This window comes from Oryx dammah, unplaced genomic scaffold (assembly GCF_014754425.2).
Source record: "Oryx dammah isolate SB20612 unplaced genomic scaffold, SCBI_Odam_1.1 HiC_scaffold_20, whole genome shotgun sequence".
NCBI classification, from domain to species: domain Eukaryota; kingdom Metazoa; phylum Chordata; class Mammalia; order Artiodactyla; family Bovidae; genus Oryx; species Oryx dammah.
In genome coordinates, this window is record NW_024070204.1 from 44,882,333 (window position 1) to 44,899,197 (window position 16,865).

A 16,865-nucleotide genomic window follows, 5' to 3' on the forward strand; every position below is an offset into this window, starting at 1 on the left:
AGTGAAAGTGAAAGTCGCTCAGTTGTGTCCAACTTTTTGCAACCCCAAAGTGTCTCAGGACACTTTGCTACCCTTAATAAATGCCCTCAAACAGCTTCTGTTTTTGTGGATTCTACCAGTTGATATTTACCACATGAAAAATTAAGTTATTTTTAAATGACAATAACAAATGTTTTACACTAAGAGTTTTAAGAAAAATAGCTACACTTTTCAAAACAATTAATGGAAAGAATAACATTATTTTACATTTTTTTTCAAATTTAACACGTTTTAAATGAAGGTAGCTACACTCTTACATCTTATTTTGTGTGAAGTGATAAAGAAAATCAAACCTCATACAGACCTGTAGTTGAAAAGAAAAGAATATTTTAATAATTATTTCATATAATTGTGGAAAATTTTTGCTACTACAGAGAAAAATGACTAATGGTAGTTTATTGAGATGAGCTGCAATGCAGAATCTATAACCATACCTAGGAATTTTGGTACCCTAGTTCATTAAAGTTCCTTATTCTATCTTTTGTATGGAATTTTTCATTATGCATGACATTGTGTATGGGATTTTTCACCCATAAGATATTTTCAATAGATCTTTTTTAGAAGAATTTTAAGTTCTCAGAAGAATTGAGTAGAAAGTATAGAAAGGCCCTCTATATCTCTTGCTCCCACAAATGCATACAATCCCCCACCATCAACATTCTGCACCAGAATGGTACATTTGTGACAATCGAGGAACCTTTATTTACATGTCATTATCACCCCAAATCCATGGTTTACATTAAAATTCATTCTTGGTGGTGTACATGTATGGATTTTGACAAGTGTATAATGACATGTATCTACTATTATAATACCATATATAAAAGTTTTACTGTCCTAAAATTTCTCTGTGCTTCACCTTTTTATCCATCCCTTCCTCCCTCCAGCCCCAGACAAACACTGATTTTTCACTGTCTCCTTAGTTTTATCTTTTCCAGAATGTCATATAGGTGGAATTACATAGTACATAGGCTTTCAGATGGCTTCTTTAATTTAATATTATGTGTGCAAAGTTCCTCTAGGTCTTTTTTATGTCTGAATAGGTCACTTCTTTTTAGTAATGAATAACAGTCTATCATCTAGATATACCACAGTTTATCCATTCTCCTACTGAAAGACATCTTGATTGCTTTCATATTTTGGCAACTGAATAAAGCTTATTAAACATCCATGTGCAGGTATTTGTGTGGATATAAATTTTCAACTCCTTTGGTATGACTGCTGGATCATATGGTAAGAGTATGTTTAGTTTTGTAAAACTCTTCCAAGCCTTTTCCAAACTGGCAGCACCATTTTGCATTTCCACAGCAGTGAATGAGCATTCCTATTGCTCCCTATCCTCACCAGCATTTGGTGCTGTCAGTATATTGGATTTTCATCACTCTAATAGATGTGTAGTGGGTTTCCCTGCTGGCTCAAACAGTAAAGAATCTGCCTGCAATTCAGGAGACCTGTATTTGATCCCTGGGTTGGGAAGATCCCCTGAAGAAGGGAATGGCAACCCACTCCAGTATTCTTGCCCGGAAAATTCTATTGACAGAGAAGCCTGGTGGACTATAGTCCATGGGGTCGCAGGGTCAGACATGACTGAGTGACTAACACTTTCACTTCACTTTCAATAGGTGTGTAGTAGTATCTCATTGTTTAAATTTGCAATTCCCGAAGAATTGATGCTTTTGAACTGTGGTGTTGGAGAAGACTCTTGAGAGTCCCTCGGACCGCAAGGAGATCCAACCAGTCCATTCTGAAGGAGATTAGCCCTGGGATTTCTTTGGAAGGAATGATGCTAAAGATGAAACTCCAGGACTTTGGCCACCTCATGCGAAGAGTTGACTCATTAGAAAAGACTCTGATGCTGGGAGGGATTGGGGGCAGGAGCAGAAGGGGACGACAGAGGATGAGATGGCTGGATGGCATCAATGACTCGATGGACGTGAGTCTGAGTGAGCTCCAGGAGTTGGTGATGGACAGGGAGGCCTGGCGTGCTGCGATTCATGGAGTCGCAAAGAGTCGGACATGACTGAGTGACTGAACTGAACTGAATGACATATGATTTTGAGCATCTTTTTATATGCTCAGATTTGATCATTGGCTACATATCTGGAGATTCCTTTGTGTCAGATGGTAAAGAATCTGTATGCAATACAGGAGATCAGGGTTCAATCCCTGGGTTGGGAAGATCCTCTGGAGAAGGATATGTCAATTCAGTCTAGTATTCTTGCCTGGAGAATTCCATGGACAGAGGAGCCTGTTGGGCTATAGTCCATGGGATTACAAAAAGTCGGACATGAATGAGTACACACATAAACACATACTTTCAGCTGTTTTCCTTTAACAGGATCATTTCATTCACTTTTCAGAGAATATGTCTCAAATACCATAATCTGAATAACTATAAGTTTGTCATCCATTCTTTTTTTTTTTTTTTTATTGTACATTCTATACATTTTTATTGATGTAAACTATTTTCTTATATTTGAGAGTCAGCACTTGGGCATATCTGCAAAACTTTCAAAACAGAATGTTATAACCTGTGTTCATAGGTATGGGGCCTTTTAGCAATGTATCTTGTCCAATAACTTTGTATTATATATCTGTGCCAATTTGAAGTCTGTAGTTCTGACAGTGGGAGTTAGTATCCCAGAGGACATTGGACCTGAGATCACACCTGAATTCCATTTTTTTTTCTCAGATGACTTATGTTTTCCAGTGTAAAACTGTCTTCATTTTCACTGCTGGATCTAATATCCAGACTTCTCTTTGGGTTCAACAGACATGATAAGCCAACAAGAATATTTTGCATTTGTGTAAATTTTACATATATTTATTTTATTCTCTTGATACCTATTCAGGTCATGGTTAGCTTTTATAGAATAGCAAACTCAAATGGCTGACAAATATCCGTATAGACTCCGGAGTCTGGTTGCTTCATTAAATTCCTTAACCACTGCTAACTGGTTATGTGATCTTAGGCAGATTACTTAATAGCCATCTGCCTTAATCTCCTTGTCTGTAAAATAATGATTTCTACCACACTGAGTTGTTAAATGGGATTATTTATGAAGTGTTTAGTAGAACAGTGCATGTTGCACAATGAGTACTATTTATGTTTTCGTTAATTCGAAAATATACACGCACTCCAATACTCATATCTAGAAAAGCACTAGAATCATTAATGGAGACATCTGCTCCTCATAAGTAGCAGCAACCGTCTCGTGACCTTCTTGTCACTGCTAGTCACAAGACGGTTGCTGCCGGGCAGGAGGAGCAGACATCTCCGTCAGTGATTTCAGTGCCTTCCTAGATAGGAGAAGATGCAAGAAATCGGGCTAATTTCTTCTGAAAATATCTAACTGAAGGCCTGTTCTGCTAGGTTTTCCCAGAGTACAGAGTGTCTCATTCCTGATCTCTGCCCTGAACTCCTCTAGGCTGTGTTGAAGGTCAGTGACTTCAGCGACTAGTGATCTGCTATGGTGCTTTGTGGGGGGAAAGGCATCTAATCACGCTCCTTTCTATTTTCAAATAACTGTACAAATGTTCTTTGTGACCACCATCATACTTCCATATCATCACAAATAATGCCCACTTCTCATTTTATTGCACAGAATATTAAGAAGACATATACTCAGAGGTATATGTCAATAAAATTAACTTTATGCTTCATCACTTATAAATTGAAATGGCTTTTTAAAAACTGTTAGTGCATGACAGTGAAAAATACATGGATAGTAGCATAGTTTCACCTAAGTGGTTTGAGGGGCTGAGGGATATCACTTTTACTCACCCTCAATTGTGTACCATGCCATAGTGAAAGGCAAAAAATGCCTTGGCATTATTACATAAACAGTTTTGAACTCTGAAGGTTTTAAGGATCTCCAGGGTTTCTTGAACCAGACATTAAAATCTGTGGCTGCTATTTAATTTTACCTACCAGTTACATAAGTATGTGATAAAAGGCTCTCAGTCGTGTCCAACTCTTTGCGACCCCATGGACTATACGAAATCCTCCAGGCCAGAATACTGGAGTGGGTAGCCTTTCCCTTCCTCAGGGGGTCTTCCCAAGCCAGGGATCGAACCTAGATCACCCTCATTGCAGGCAGATTCCTTATCAGCTAAGTCACAGGGTAGGAAACAGTTACATAAATCTTGGTGAATTGCCGAAACTTATACAGCCTCATTCTAGACAAAGGTACACATGCACAAAACTTTACATATGGTTTTAGGGGTTCATAGACAACCAAGGGGCCACTTCTGGATAACTAAAGCATAGTTAATGAATACTACTTAAGAGCCACAGGCTTTATTATTTGCCTATATAGAATTTTCTACCACAAAATTCTGAGAAGCTTTAAAGTTCATGTCTATTTTCAAATAAAAGAGTCTACTGTCCTGAAATCATGTTTGCTATGGAAACCATGTCATAAATATTTAAGAATAGAGTCACTTACATAATAATGATGTTTCTACAACCAAGGTTTAGAAATCAGATTGATTTCTCAAAATCCCTAGATCTGTCCCTCTAATTTCTTCCCTATTAAGGAAACTAAAATAAATTATCCATAACAGTTGCTTAAATTTTGATGTACTTGACCTTAAATGAACTGGTTAGATGCTTATTTTCTGATTATTTCAGTTTTGTCCTGTTTTCCCCAGCATAGGCGCATAAATAAAGGTTTTCTACATCTAAGCCTTTTGTTGCCAGTAGACTCAGGAGAGCATCCCATGGAATAGCCAGCCCCAGGTCAGTTTCAAAGGCATTCACAGTAAAGTAGCCATGCTCATGCGATAGCCCTGGACCAGTGATACAGTAGACCATTACTGGTATCTGCAATTTTTAAAAACTATCAGATTGGTACTATTTTACTCATACAAAGAGTTACACACACACACACACACACACACACACACTCATGCCTCAATAGAAGCATTTTCTGGGAAAAGGGAAAGTAGCCTTTTAGTACCTTATTGCCCATAAACTGGGCTTTATGTACAGAAGGATACTTTATACAGATAATAAACCTAACATAAAACAGTTACTTCTGCCAGCTAATTTACCTTTATAGTTTATAGAGGTGTCTTCTTCATAATGGTTCCTTCTGATTCTACTTTCCCTGAGTTCAGTAATCAGTGTAGATTACTGCTGGTTTCCATAGAAACAAGACAACTAACACTTTTAAAATCTTCATTCATGGACTAGTTTTACAAAAAATGTAGAGTTTGGAATGACTGCTTACTAAACACATCATGAGTGAAACATGACAAAAATTTTAACCCTTCGAATGATATTTAAAGTTTGTGTGTAGTTTTTGCTAATAATAGACCCACATGTTTAAACACAATGATCTACAGATCAAACACTAAAGGGATTAAGTGACCCTCCCCTAAAGGGATTTTGAATGAATTGTATAATATGGAAGCAGCTGTTGAGCAGTTGTGAAACCTGAGTTGTTAGTACACACTGGCTATGATCTGTTAGGAGCTTATTGTTTTTAATGTTAAGGAATATCCAGATTTTCCTTTAAAAAAATTGACACTTAGGAAAACTTTCTACCCCTCCAAAAGTTACGGAGAAAAAATGCTAATAAGGTTAATATTGTTAATTACATGGCTTTAGAATGCATTCATGCTCTTAAGCAGTGATGTCAATTATTGGTCGTTAACAAGTAATTGCTTATCATGCTGTCTTAGAACTTTCTATAACTGTAATATAAATTTAAGGTGTAGAACTTTTTTAGTAGGTACTTTCTTCATGCATGCTATGGTTGTGCATGGATAATGCATTTGTAATCCATGATAGTACTTATCAATTAATTTGGCAATTAAATACAGTTGCTAAAAGCAACACAAATCAGAGTTTCATGAATTAGTGTAGCTCACTAAAGCTGGGATCTTTTTTCAGCTCTGTAACTCCCCTCAAACTATTTGTCAGGTTCTAATTTTGTTTTGTTGGCATTGTTGAGATTAGCCATAATGTTAGGTTTTCTTCATCTCTTTCATTAATACAACGCAGCAGTAGGGCACTAATCTCAAATTCTCCAAGCAACTACGGGATAAAGTATTATCTGGTCTTAAGATGCACTAGCAAGGTGAAACGGAGAAGGCAACGGCACCCCACTCCAGTACTCTTGCCTGGAAAATCCCATGAATGGAGGAGCGTGGTAGGCTGAAGTCTATGGGGTCGCAAAGAGTCTGACGCGACTGAGCGACTTCACTTTCGTTTTTCACTTTCATGCATTGGAGAAGGAAATGGCAACCCACTCCAGTGTTCTTGCCGGGAGAATCCCAGGGACGGGGGAGCCTGGTGGGCTGCCGTCTATAGGGTCGCACAGAGTCGGACACGACTGAAGCGACTTAGCAGCAGCGGCGGCGGCGGCAGCAGCAGCAGCAAGGTGAAAGAGTGCTAGTCTTCTGAGTCTTGAAATTCCATATACATTTCAACTTGAATTAACAACAAAGCTTCATCTTGCTCCTCTTTTCTTAAGCACAGAGTGTCACCTCGCCCATTTCTGAACCAAATCTGCTGGGGTTCTCTAACATGGCAGCACCTCACATTTCACTGTGGGCTTCCCAGGTGTCTCAGTGGTATAGAAATCCACCTGCCAATGCAAGAGATGCCGGAGACATGGGTTTGATCCCTGAGTTGGGAAAATGCCCTGGAGGAGAAAATGGCAACCCACTCCAGTCTTCTTGTCTGGAGAATCCCATGGACATGTAGCCTGGTAGGCTACAGTCCACAGAGTTGTAGAGTCGGACACGACTGAGCAGCTGAGCATGCACGCTCACTTCGTTCCAGGATATAATTTACAGTCATAATCAAGGGTACTTTATCTGTGACACTAAAGTTAATCCAAACCTCACGTACCCCCCAGAGCAGATTATGCTTCCATTTGTAGGTTTGGTCTTAAGTAGAGTGTTTGCATAGTGACTGTTATGTGCCTCGATGGGGTTACTTGTCCCACATTTGTTAATGTCAGGAGTTTGCCATTACTAGAGCTCACTGTTATCTAGCATTTCAAAGGCAAGTGAAAAAAAAAAAAAAAAAAACCCAGCAGGGCCCAGCTGAAATATTTTCTTTCAATACAGCCAAGCTGCAGGCATAAAACACAATAGTAAACATACAATGGAACAAAGTAAAAGGCCTTTGTAACAGATCTTTGTCATGCCACTGTGCGTATTTCATAACATCAGCTATTGTTTTTCTCAACTGACATCATATAGGTCTCAGTTAATGAAAAGAGACATGGAGCATATTGCATCAAATAGATGCTGGACAGGAAACAGAATATGGATCATGTGTCCAGGCCCCCTAGCTGAAGCAGTCAAACGTCTGAATAGCGAAAGGACTGATGTGTTTTAGCTGTCCTCCCTTCCAGCCACAAACTCAAGAGCCACGTTGAAAGTATTTTCTTTTCTAGGTTGCTCACCAGTCCCCTACCCACCCCAGCCCACTGTGAAAGCCAGTCAGCAAGGATCAAAAACATTTCCTTTTAAATGAATCATGGCAATCCAATAAAGATGCAACACGCAGATTATGTTCAAATCAATGACAGAACCACAGCCAGTATCAGCAGGCCTCAAGGAACAAAAATTGCTCACAGTCAGGGGGTGTCTGTCCAATAACGAGCTGTGGGGCTAAACACAGAGCACATGCTATGCTCTGGGCAAAATCCCTTGAGCTTCTACTGCTCTGGCTTCTTTAAGCAATGCTGGGCTGTTGGAGTACTGTCCTCTTTTGTAGCTTCCCAGACAGGTCATGATGGCTCAGCTTAGCTTTGCAAACAGGGCTTTCAGTGATAGTTACATCCGGGAAACAGGCAAACAACTGTAATGCTAACAGCTAGAAATAAAAGTTCACTTAAATAAGGGATGGGATGGATTTAAGAGTCAATGACTATGCATGATTATTCAAAAACCCCCAAAAAAATGAATACAGAGAAGATTCTTAAGATTTCAGTGAACTTGCCAACAACTGCCTGTCAACATCTTTTTAATTGCTGCTCATTGTAAATATTTGAGAGGAAAGGAGATATTTTTCTATTTGAGAAGCAAAGGGAATAAACATATATGGCCATGTGTCTATCACACTCTCCTTTTTTCAAAATACTTAACAGCATTAATCGACTTGCAGACCTCTCGGTTTCCTTATCCGTCTCTACCCCACAATTGCTGTAGAATGTGAGGCATCTTGCGCTCAGTTGCTCAGTCGTGTCCGACTCTGCAGCTCCGTGGACTTCACTCCGCCAGGCTCCTCTGTCCATGGGATTTCCCAGGCAAGAATACTGGAGTGGGTTGCCATTTCCTAATCCAGGGGGATCTTCCTGACCCAGGGATCAAACTTCCTGCATCTCTTGTGTCTCCTGCCTTGGCAGGCAGATTCTTTACCACTGCACCACCTGGGAAGCCTCTGGTACTCACTATTGCTCTTTTCATGTAACACTGAAAGTACATTTTCAAATTGGCATTTTCAACCTTGGCACCTATGATGACAAGGTTCAGGAGGCTAAAATACTAATGCAAAGAGAAAAAGATAATCAAAGGTCAACAAGCAAAAGCACAGAGTATATTTCAGAGATGCAGGGTTTCATTTCAAAGTAACATCAATGAGGTATAAGACTTCAGACAAGACATTCACCCTCCCAGAGCGTTAGTTTCTTCATCAGCAACACATTTTCAGCTCTAAATTTTCATTTTCAGATCTGAGAGTGTGCTTCCAATGAAGAGAAAAGCAACCCAGAGTCTTTCACATTTAATCAAAAAGAAAGTTTACAGCTCAGTCTCTTTCAAGAGCATTCCATGTGCTACATAAAGATTTGACAAAGGTTGATCTATGGTGGGCTATATTTCTTCTTTCATATTAAAGAAACTTTATTAATATGAGTCACCTTATTTAATCCATTACCTGCTAATAGCCTCCTCTAGGATTAGCCCAAGGTCTAAAGTAATAACTAATAACCATCTGCTCATTAGAAAACAATCTACTTTTGAGGATGCTCCTACTTCTGCTAAATTCAACAGCACATTGTAGCTCACATTTATATTCCCAGGGTTTACTGATCTCTGAGAGCAGTCGGAGCATATGGTAGTTATCCTCTCTGGGAGGAGAGAATCAATTTATTCCAAATAGAAAGAACTTATCAGATCTAGACAGATTTCTAAAACACCTGTAAGATAATTTGGAATTACAGCAGTAATAAAATAGCAAACAAAATTCTCCTCTCCTGAAAATGATAAATTACTGTATTTCATTGAGCAGACCTTTCTTTATCTGATTTGTTCTAAAAATGATAAATATGTCTCCATAAATCTGAAGGCAATCCAGGAGTCACATCTACCTAATTGAATCAGAGCTTATATGATTCAAAGAGATAAGAACACATTAAACAAATGAGGATATTTCACATTGCAAAAGTGAATATAAAATTCACCTTTAAAGAAAATACAGGGTGAAACATAAATACTTGGAACAGATGGAGTGTTAAAGCTGAAGTATAATTAGTGGGAACTGCCTCCATTTATGAATAAAACCCTGCCTGAAATCTCAATTTTACTTTTGCAAAAATTCTGACCAGTTTTATTATGATTTCCTTGTATATTTATTGTTGATTATCCGGTTTCTTGCAGTTTATAATGAAATCTTTTGTCAGTAAAATTTCCTTTCTGTTCATGACCTTAGTATTTCCATTATCAACGATGAAATATTCTGTGGTTTTGATTTTCATCTTTTCAGGAAAAAAATCCTCTTTCCGATACACATTTCTTTTGCAGTTCTTGCGGTCAGCATTTAGCTTGCTTCCTGTCTCATTTTGCTCTCCTCTTGGGCACTGCCCTCTTCCACCTTCTGGCTGCCCTCTAATCGAGACCTCTGCTTCATTTCCTCTTAACTCTTTGTTATTATTTTTGATTTTTTACTTTCCCTTCAATTATTCTCAAAGTAAGATTCTAGCTCCTTCTCTGATCACTTCTGGGCAAATGTGTGGCTTTGGAACTCTGTTTCAAGTCACAGAGTGACTTTCCTCCACCTGGCAGGAGGAAATCTGAAAACTCATGGTGACTTAAAGGAAAAGAGTTTGCTCTCCCTAAGCAAGTAAAGAATGAGTTTCCCATTGATTTTTATGAACAATGACACTAATGCCATTTGGAATCGGGAATCCTTGATTAAGTCTCTCAAGATAGAAAAAAGAAAATCTGTCCTTGACATAAGAGTGGTAGGTAATTGTTTCATTTCATGACAGGAGAAGTTTCAAAACAAAACCAAATTCTTTCTATTCAGATGGCTTAAGTGAATATTAGATGTAATCAGTGAATTCTTTTCAGTGTATAAACATATGCATATATCTCTTTAATGAAAGTAAAAGGAAGAAAAGAAAAAATAATGGGGTGAAGAAATGCGTGTCTGAATGAACTAAGGCATATGGAATACTGGAAAGGGGAGTTAGCCAGAGAAGGCTTTTGAAAATATAAATGAGATCACAAAACTCCCCAGGTCAAGATCGCTAAGGTTTCCTATCATATTTAAAATAAAATATAAACTTCCTGTTATCATCTACAAGACCCTACATTATCTGATCTTGACCTTTAACCTTATACACTTCACTACTCTCTCCACCCTGTAACCCAAATCCTGTCCCTCAATGATTTACTGGAGCTTCAAACGCATTCTGTCAATTTGTTGAGCAAAACAAGCTCATTTCCCTTTCCATATGATAGCATTTCTTTTTCCTCTTTCTGGACTACTCTACCTCCACATCTACTCAAGGGTCCCTCTATCACTTCTCCTGGTATATGGCCTCCTGAGAATCACCTTCCCCAATTCTTCTGTTAAAAAAGACCACATTTCCTGTCCATTATCCCCTAGACTCTTTATGCTATTTTATTTTTCTAAACCACTATAGAAAATAGTGTCTAGCACAAAATAATTGAAAATAATTTATTAAATAAATGAATGGAACTTCTAAGTTTAAGACCAAAATGATATAATATATGAAGAGCACTTAGTACAGTGGCTGTTACATAACAAGTGTTCAAAACTTATCTTCTATGATTATAACTTATTATTTCTACCTTTTCCCACCAGATTATCAAGTTCCTCAGAGCAATGACCATGTCTTTTTTGTCTGTTTGTTTGCTTACAGCTCTATTCTCAGGACCTAGGACAGCTCCGGGCTCATAAGAATTGACCAATGAATCTTCTTTGAATGGATGGAAGAAAGAATATTATGCACTGGGTAACACCTTGAAACATAGTTACTAATCAAACCAAGAGTAATACTTCTGACTCAATAGCCTAAAGCATCAAATTAAGCAAACACTTAAATTCCTTTTGTTCAATTAAATTCATTGAGAATCTACTATACACAAAACTTGACGCTAAATGCAGCAAAGATAAATAGCAATGGATACTGCCCCCACAAAGCTCAAGATAAGATTAAGAACAACTTACTTGATGTGAAAATGATGGAATTCACATTTAATCTTATGGTTTAATTAAGACATATCTACAGTTTTTAAAAATTTCTTGATGAGTTAGTATCACATAGCAAGGAAAATATACTCATGCCATTTTCTCTAAGCTATTGTCTCTAAGAGGGTAGCACTTTCACTAAAATCTTCTAAATAATTAAGTTTAATAACAAATTTCAAGATTGTAAAAAATTTGAAAAACAAAATATTTTCACCAAAACATCTAAAGATATAATTCACAATGTAAAAGACACAAATATATGAAAAATAATGGTAATTTTTAGGGCATCAGAGTGAAACCTTCATACATATATTATAACATACTTAAAGCTAGAGAGAAGAATTTTAAAACATTTTTGTACATTTTATTTTTAGAAACTTGCCACATCAGTTTGTAACACAAAAATGAATCCTAGTTTTCAAAGGGTATGACATGACTGAGCGGCTGAACTGAACTGAACTCATGTGCTCTGAATGCCTGATTTTGAAGCGAGCTATAGCTGCAAAATTATTTCAGAGCATGCACAAATTTTTCCTTCAACTACAGTGAAAACAAATAATTTTGCCTTAAACTCATCAATCTTTTCTAAATGTGCAAAAACTTGAGGAAGACTTTTCACAACAATTATCAACTCTGAAAACAAGAATCATTTTCTCATAAAATCAAGATAAATTAACTTTTTAAACTGCTTTTATTGAATATGCCTCCCAGACCAGATAATTACTGCAATAGTTTCTTTTCAACTACTTCTTTTTGAATTATCATATTAAATTATGTTCACTTGATAAATATGACATAACTTTTAAGTGTATTCACTGGACCAAAATTGAAAAGCCTCTTTAATTAGCTTGGAATTGCTACTTTTCTGTGGATAAGCAGCTAACTTGCAACACTCCACTCCTTATAGTTTAGTAATGAATTAAAGTGATTAATATAAATAGCTCTCTTATTTTTTTAAAAAAGAATTTCATACTTTTGCTTCTATACAGTTCACTTACCTTAAGGATGACTCTTGTTCCTTAATCAAATTCCACCAAAAAATTTATTAAAATAAAAACAGAAAAAAATATCATTATTCTAGTGTGATCAGGCCCATGTTTCATGCTGTCTTTAAAGTACAAAAGTTTGATTCCTTTGTCATATTGATCATGATAGTGAAAGAAGCAGAATGCAGGTCACCAGGACTGCTCAGATGGGGAAGGACTGCCATGTCCTGTCAGTTTCATTCTCACAGAGACTATCACTAGTTAAAATATACTTGAAATAGATCATTTCCTTTTATTATCTGAACTTTACCAAGAATTCACTGTACTAAAATAAAGAGGAAAGTATCTTGATGGGAATAATTCATTTTTATATGTAAACTCAGTATAGTTGGTTTACAATGTTGTCTTAATTTCTGCTGTATAGTAAAGTAATTCAGTTATATATATTCTTTTCCAATATGGTTTATCACAAGATAGAGAAATAGTTCCCTGTGCTATATAGTAGGACCTTGTTGTTTATCTGTTCTCTATATAATAGTTTGCATCTGATTCATTTTTTGAAATAGAAATAAGACAACTTCTCCAGACTCACTTAAGGAACCAATATACATATTAATAATAATTAAAGATTTTCAAACATGTCATGTGATTAAAATAATTGGAATGTCCTTCCAATCTGATATGGCTGATATGTACAAATATAGGTTAGCCTCTCACAGTGGACCAATCACATCATCATCCTGCAATTCCTCTTTAACAATGGTGCTTCTGGCCTCATAAGCGACAGAACAGAAAGAACTTGAGTATAAACACTGTAATATTAGCATTTATTTTATGACTCATTTGGAGACTTATATTGTCAGAGTACTAACACACTTCATTTAATGTTATGTTTTAATGAGATGACTGCATTTTTAACTATGACTGTTTCTCAAAAAAACTTTTTTTAATTGAATGGCACAAAAAATTAAAGAAAATGAAATTACAATGATTTAAATCTCAGAATTCTATGTATAACAAAGCCAAATAGCTAAAAAGAGGGGAAAACCCGTGTTGGTTTTTTCCATGGAAAAGAAATGATTTGTACTTATTTTGATCCAAAGAGAGAGGGAGTACAGTTCCTTCAGATTGCCAAGATTTCTCCTGAATTTAAATGAAAATCAGAATCAGAAAAGAGTGTGGAAGGAGTGTTTTGTTTTTGTGACATGCCAGGCATCCAGTCCCATCACTTCATGGGAAATAGATGGGGAAACAGTGGAAACAGTGTCAGACTTTATTTGGGGGGGCTCCAAAATCACTGCAGATGGTGATTGCAGCCATGAAATTAAAAGATGCTTACCCCTTGGAAGAAAAGTTATGACCAACCTAGATAGCATATTCAAAAGCAGAGACATTACTTTGCCGACTAAGATCCGTCTAGTCAAGGCTATGGTTTTTCCAGTAGTCATGTATGGATGTGAGATTTGGACTGTGAAGAAAGCTGAGCCCCGAAGAATTGATGCTTTTGAACTGTGGTGTTGGAGAAGACTCTTGAGAGTCCCTTGGACTGCAGAGAGATCCAACCAGTCCATTCTGAAGGAGATCAGCCCTGGGATTTCTTTGGAAGGAATGATGCTAAAGCTGAAACTCTGGTACTTTGGCCACCTCATGTGAAGAGTTGACTCATTGGAAAAGACTTTGATGCTGGGAGGGATTGGGGGCAGGAGTAGAAGGAGACGACAGAGGATGAGATGGCTGGATGGCAACACGGACTTGATGGACACGAGTCTGAGTGAACTCCGGGAGTTGGTGATGGACAGGGAGGCCTGGCGTGCTGCGATTCATGGGGTCACAAAGAGTTGGACACGACTGAGTGACGGAACTGAACTGAACTGAGGATTGTTTAAAATGCTGGAACATTCAGATTATATGATAAAAAGTTTACCTGTGGAGATCTTTCTTTGTCTGGGTTATAGCTAAGAATTTAGAAGTCCATTGACTGCAAAAGGTAAATTGCAATTCCAAAAGAGTGCTATTGCCTTGGAAAGTAAAACGGGGCTCTATACCCTGTTCCTATCTTCAAGAAAACATATGCAGCAAGATATGCATTCTGAGTACAGCAATCATTGGGAAGGTCATGTACACTCTGCTATATGTAAAATGGAAACCAACAAAAATCTATTGTATACCACGTGGAATTCTGCTCAATGTTATGTGCCAGCCTGGATGGGAGGGGGCGTTGGGGGACAGAATGGATACATGTATATGTATGGCTGAGTTCCTTCACTGTTCACCTGAAACCATCAAGACACTGTTAATTAGCTATACCCCAATACAGAATGTTTGGAGTGTTAAAAAATATAAATAAATAAAATTTTAAAATTAAAAAAAAAAAGAAAATATTTCAACAATGAAGTGTATCCAGTATGTTAAGTAAGTATGACATGGATCTGTGATCAAAATGCATCAATAATTCTCTCTCCGTGCATCTCTTTAAACTTTTCTCACTGGAAAATTTACGCTTCGTATGTCCCTGTAAGAAAAATTTTGAAGATCTGTGAATCTTCTACTCACTCTCAGGTAACAGACATTTCTAGAGTTACCATAGATTGCAAATAGCCTCAAATCAAAATTTAAGTTTTTCATTCCCCTACAATAAAAAAAAAAAAAATCTAATCTCAGTTTAAACCTTCTCTTCTCTTGAGATCTGAAACCTGAATGAAAAGAATGCCTGGTTTTCTTCTCTCATCTTCCTGCTCACTATCTACCCCTACCTCTAACTGCACTTGCATCCTACCTAGGATGAAAGCGAAAGTCGCTCAGTTGTGTCCGACTCTTTATGACCCCATGGACTATACAGTTCATGGAATTCTCCAGGCCAGAATGCTGGAGGGGGTAGCCTTTCACTTCTCCAAGGGATCTTCCCAACCCAGGGATCGAATCCAGGTCTCCCACATTGCAGGCAGATTCTTTTTTTTAAATATTTTTAAAATTAATTTATTTATTTGAATTGGAGGCTAATTACTTTACAATATTGTAGTGGATTTTGCCATACATTAATATGAATCAGCCATGGGTGTACATGTGTCCCCCATCCTGAACCCACCTCCCACCTCCTTCCCCATCCCATCCCTCAGGGTCATCCCAGTACACCAGCCCTGCTCAGGGCATCAGCCCTGTCTCATGCATCAAATCTGGACTGGCGATTTATTTCACATATGGTAATATACATGTTTCAATGCTATTCTTTCAAATCATCCCACCTTCGTGCAGGCAGATTCTTTACCAGCTGAGCCACAAGGGAAGCCCAAGAATTCTGGAGTGGGTAGCTTATCCCTTCTCCAACATATATTCCCAACCCAGGAATCGAACCAGGGTCTCCTGCATTGCAGGCAGATTCTTTACCAACTGAGCTATGAGGGAAGAATGGTAGGACAATTTAGAGGGATAAGTCTAGAACAGATCAGGGCTTGGTAAGTTCTTCCTTTCTGGTTCTGAAGATGTTACATCTGAGTGAGTTTAACGGGGTGCTCTTGAGGCTCCTTGGAGTTTCCTCTCTGCATTTCCTTGAACTAAGATAGACACTTTTTCAGTTCCTGGGTATTTGGTAAATCCAGTCTCTTTATACAGAGACTTCCCTGCAATTTGCAGACTTCACAGAAGAGAATTAAAGTTGATCCCTTTCTGATTGTCTCTGTAGTGTGGGCCACAACTGCCTGGGAAATACTCACGCATCCTTTGACTCAGTAAACTCTTGGACTGTTCTCAACACTATAGCATTGACTGTCCTGGTTCTTAAAGCAGCCAAGTCAAACTTTCCCTTGTTTGGAGGTTTCTCAAGAAGATAGCATCCTCTCTGCCTCTCAGTGTTCCCCAGAGTCCTCTGAAAGCCCTTCTCACTGCAGTGGGAGTTGGTGTAACTGCACCCTATCCTTTTTCCCTAGCATGGTTCAAGAGCTTCATAAGAGCACGACTGCTCTGGCCAAGATTCTTCCTTTTTACAGAATCCTCTGGCCCTCTTTTAAAACTTTTCTGACCTTGTAAAGCATCTAAGAGTTATAGGACAGAATCTCTCTCCATTTCCATTGCAAACTCTTCATATTTGGGCCAGCAGGGGGTAAGGGGTAAGTCTTGTCTCATAATGTTTTGGTATCCATCACACGTCAAATGAAACTAAAGCTAGTCTGTATTGTGAGTAACAGTATAGCTCATTTACTCCATGTATTCAGTTCAGTTCAGTTCAATCGCACAGTCGTGTCTGACTCTTTGCAACCCCATTGACTGCAGCACTCCAGGCTTCCCTGTCCATCACCAACTCCCAGAGCTTGCTCAAACTCATGTCCATCAAGTTGGTGAGGCCATCCATCTTACCCTCTGTCATCCCCTTCTTCTCCTGACTT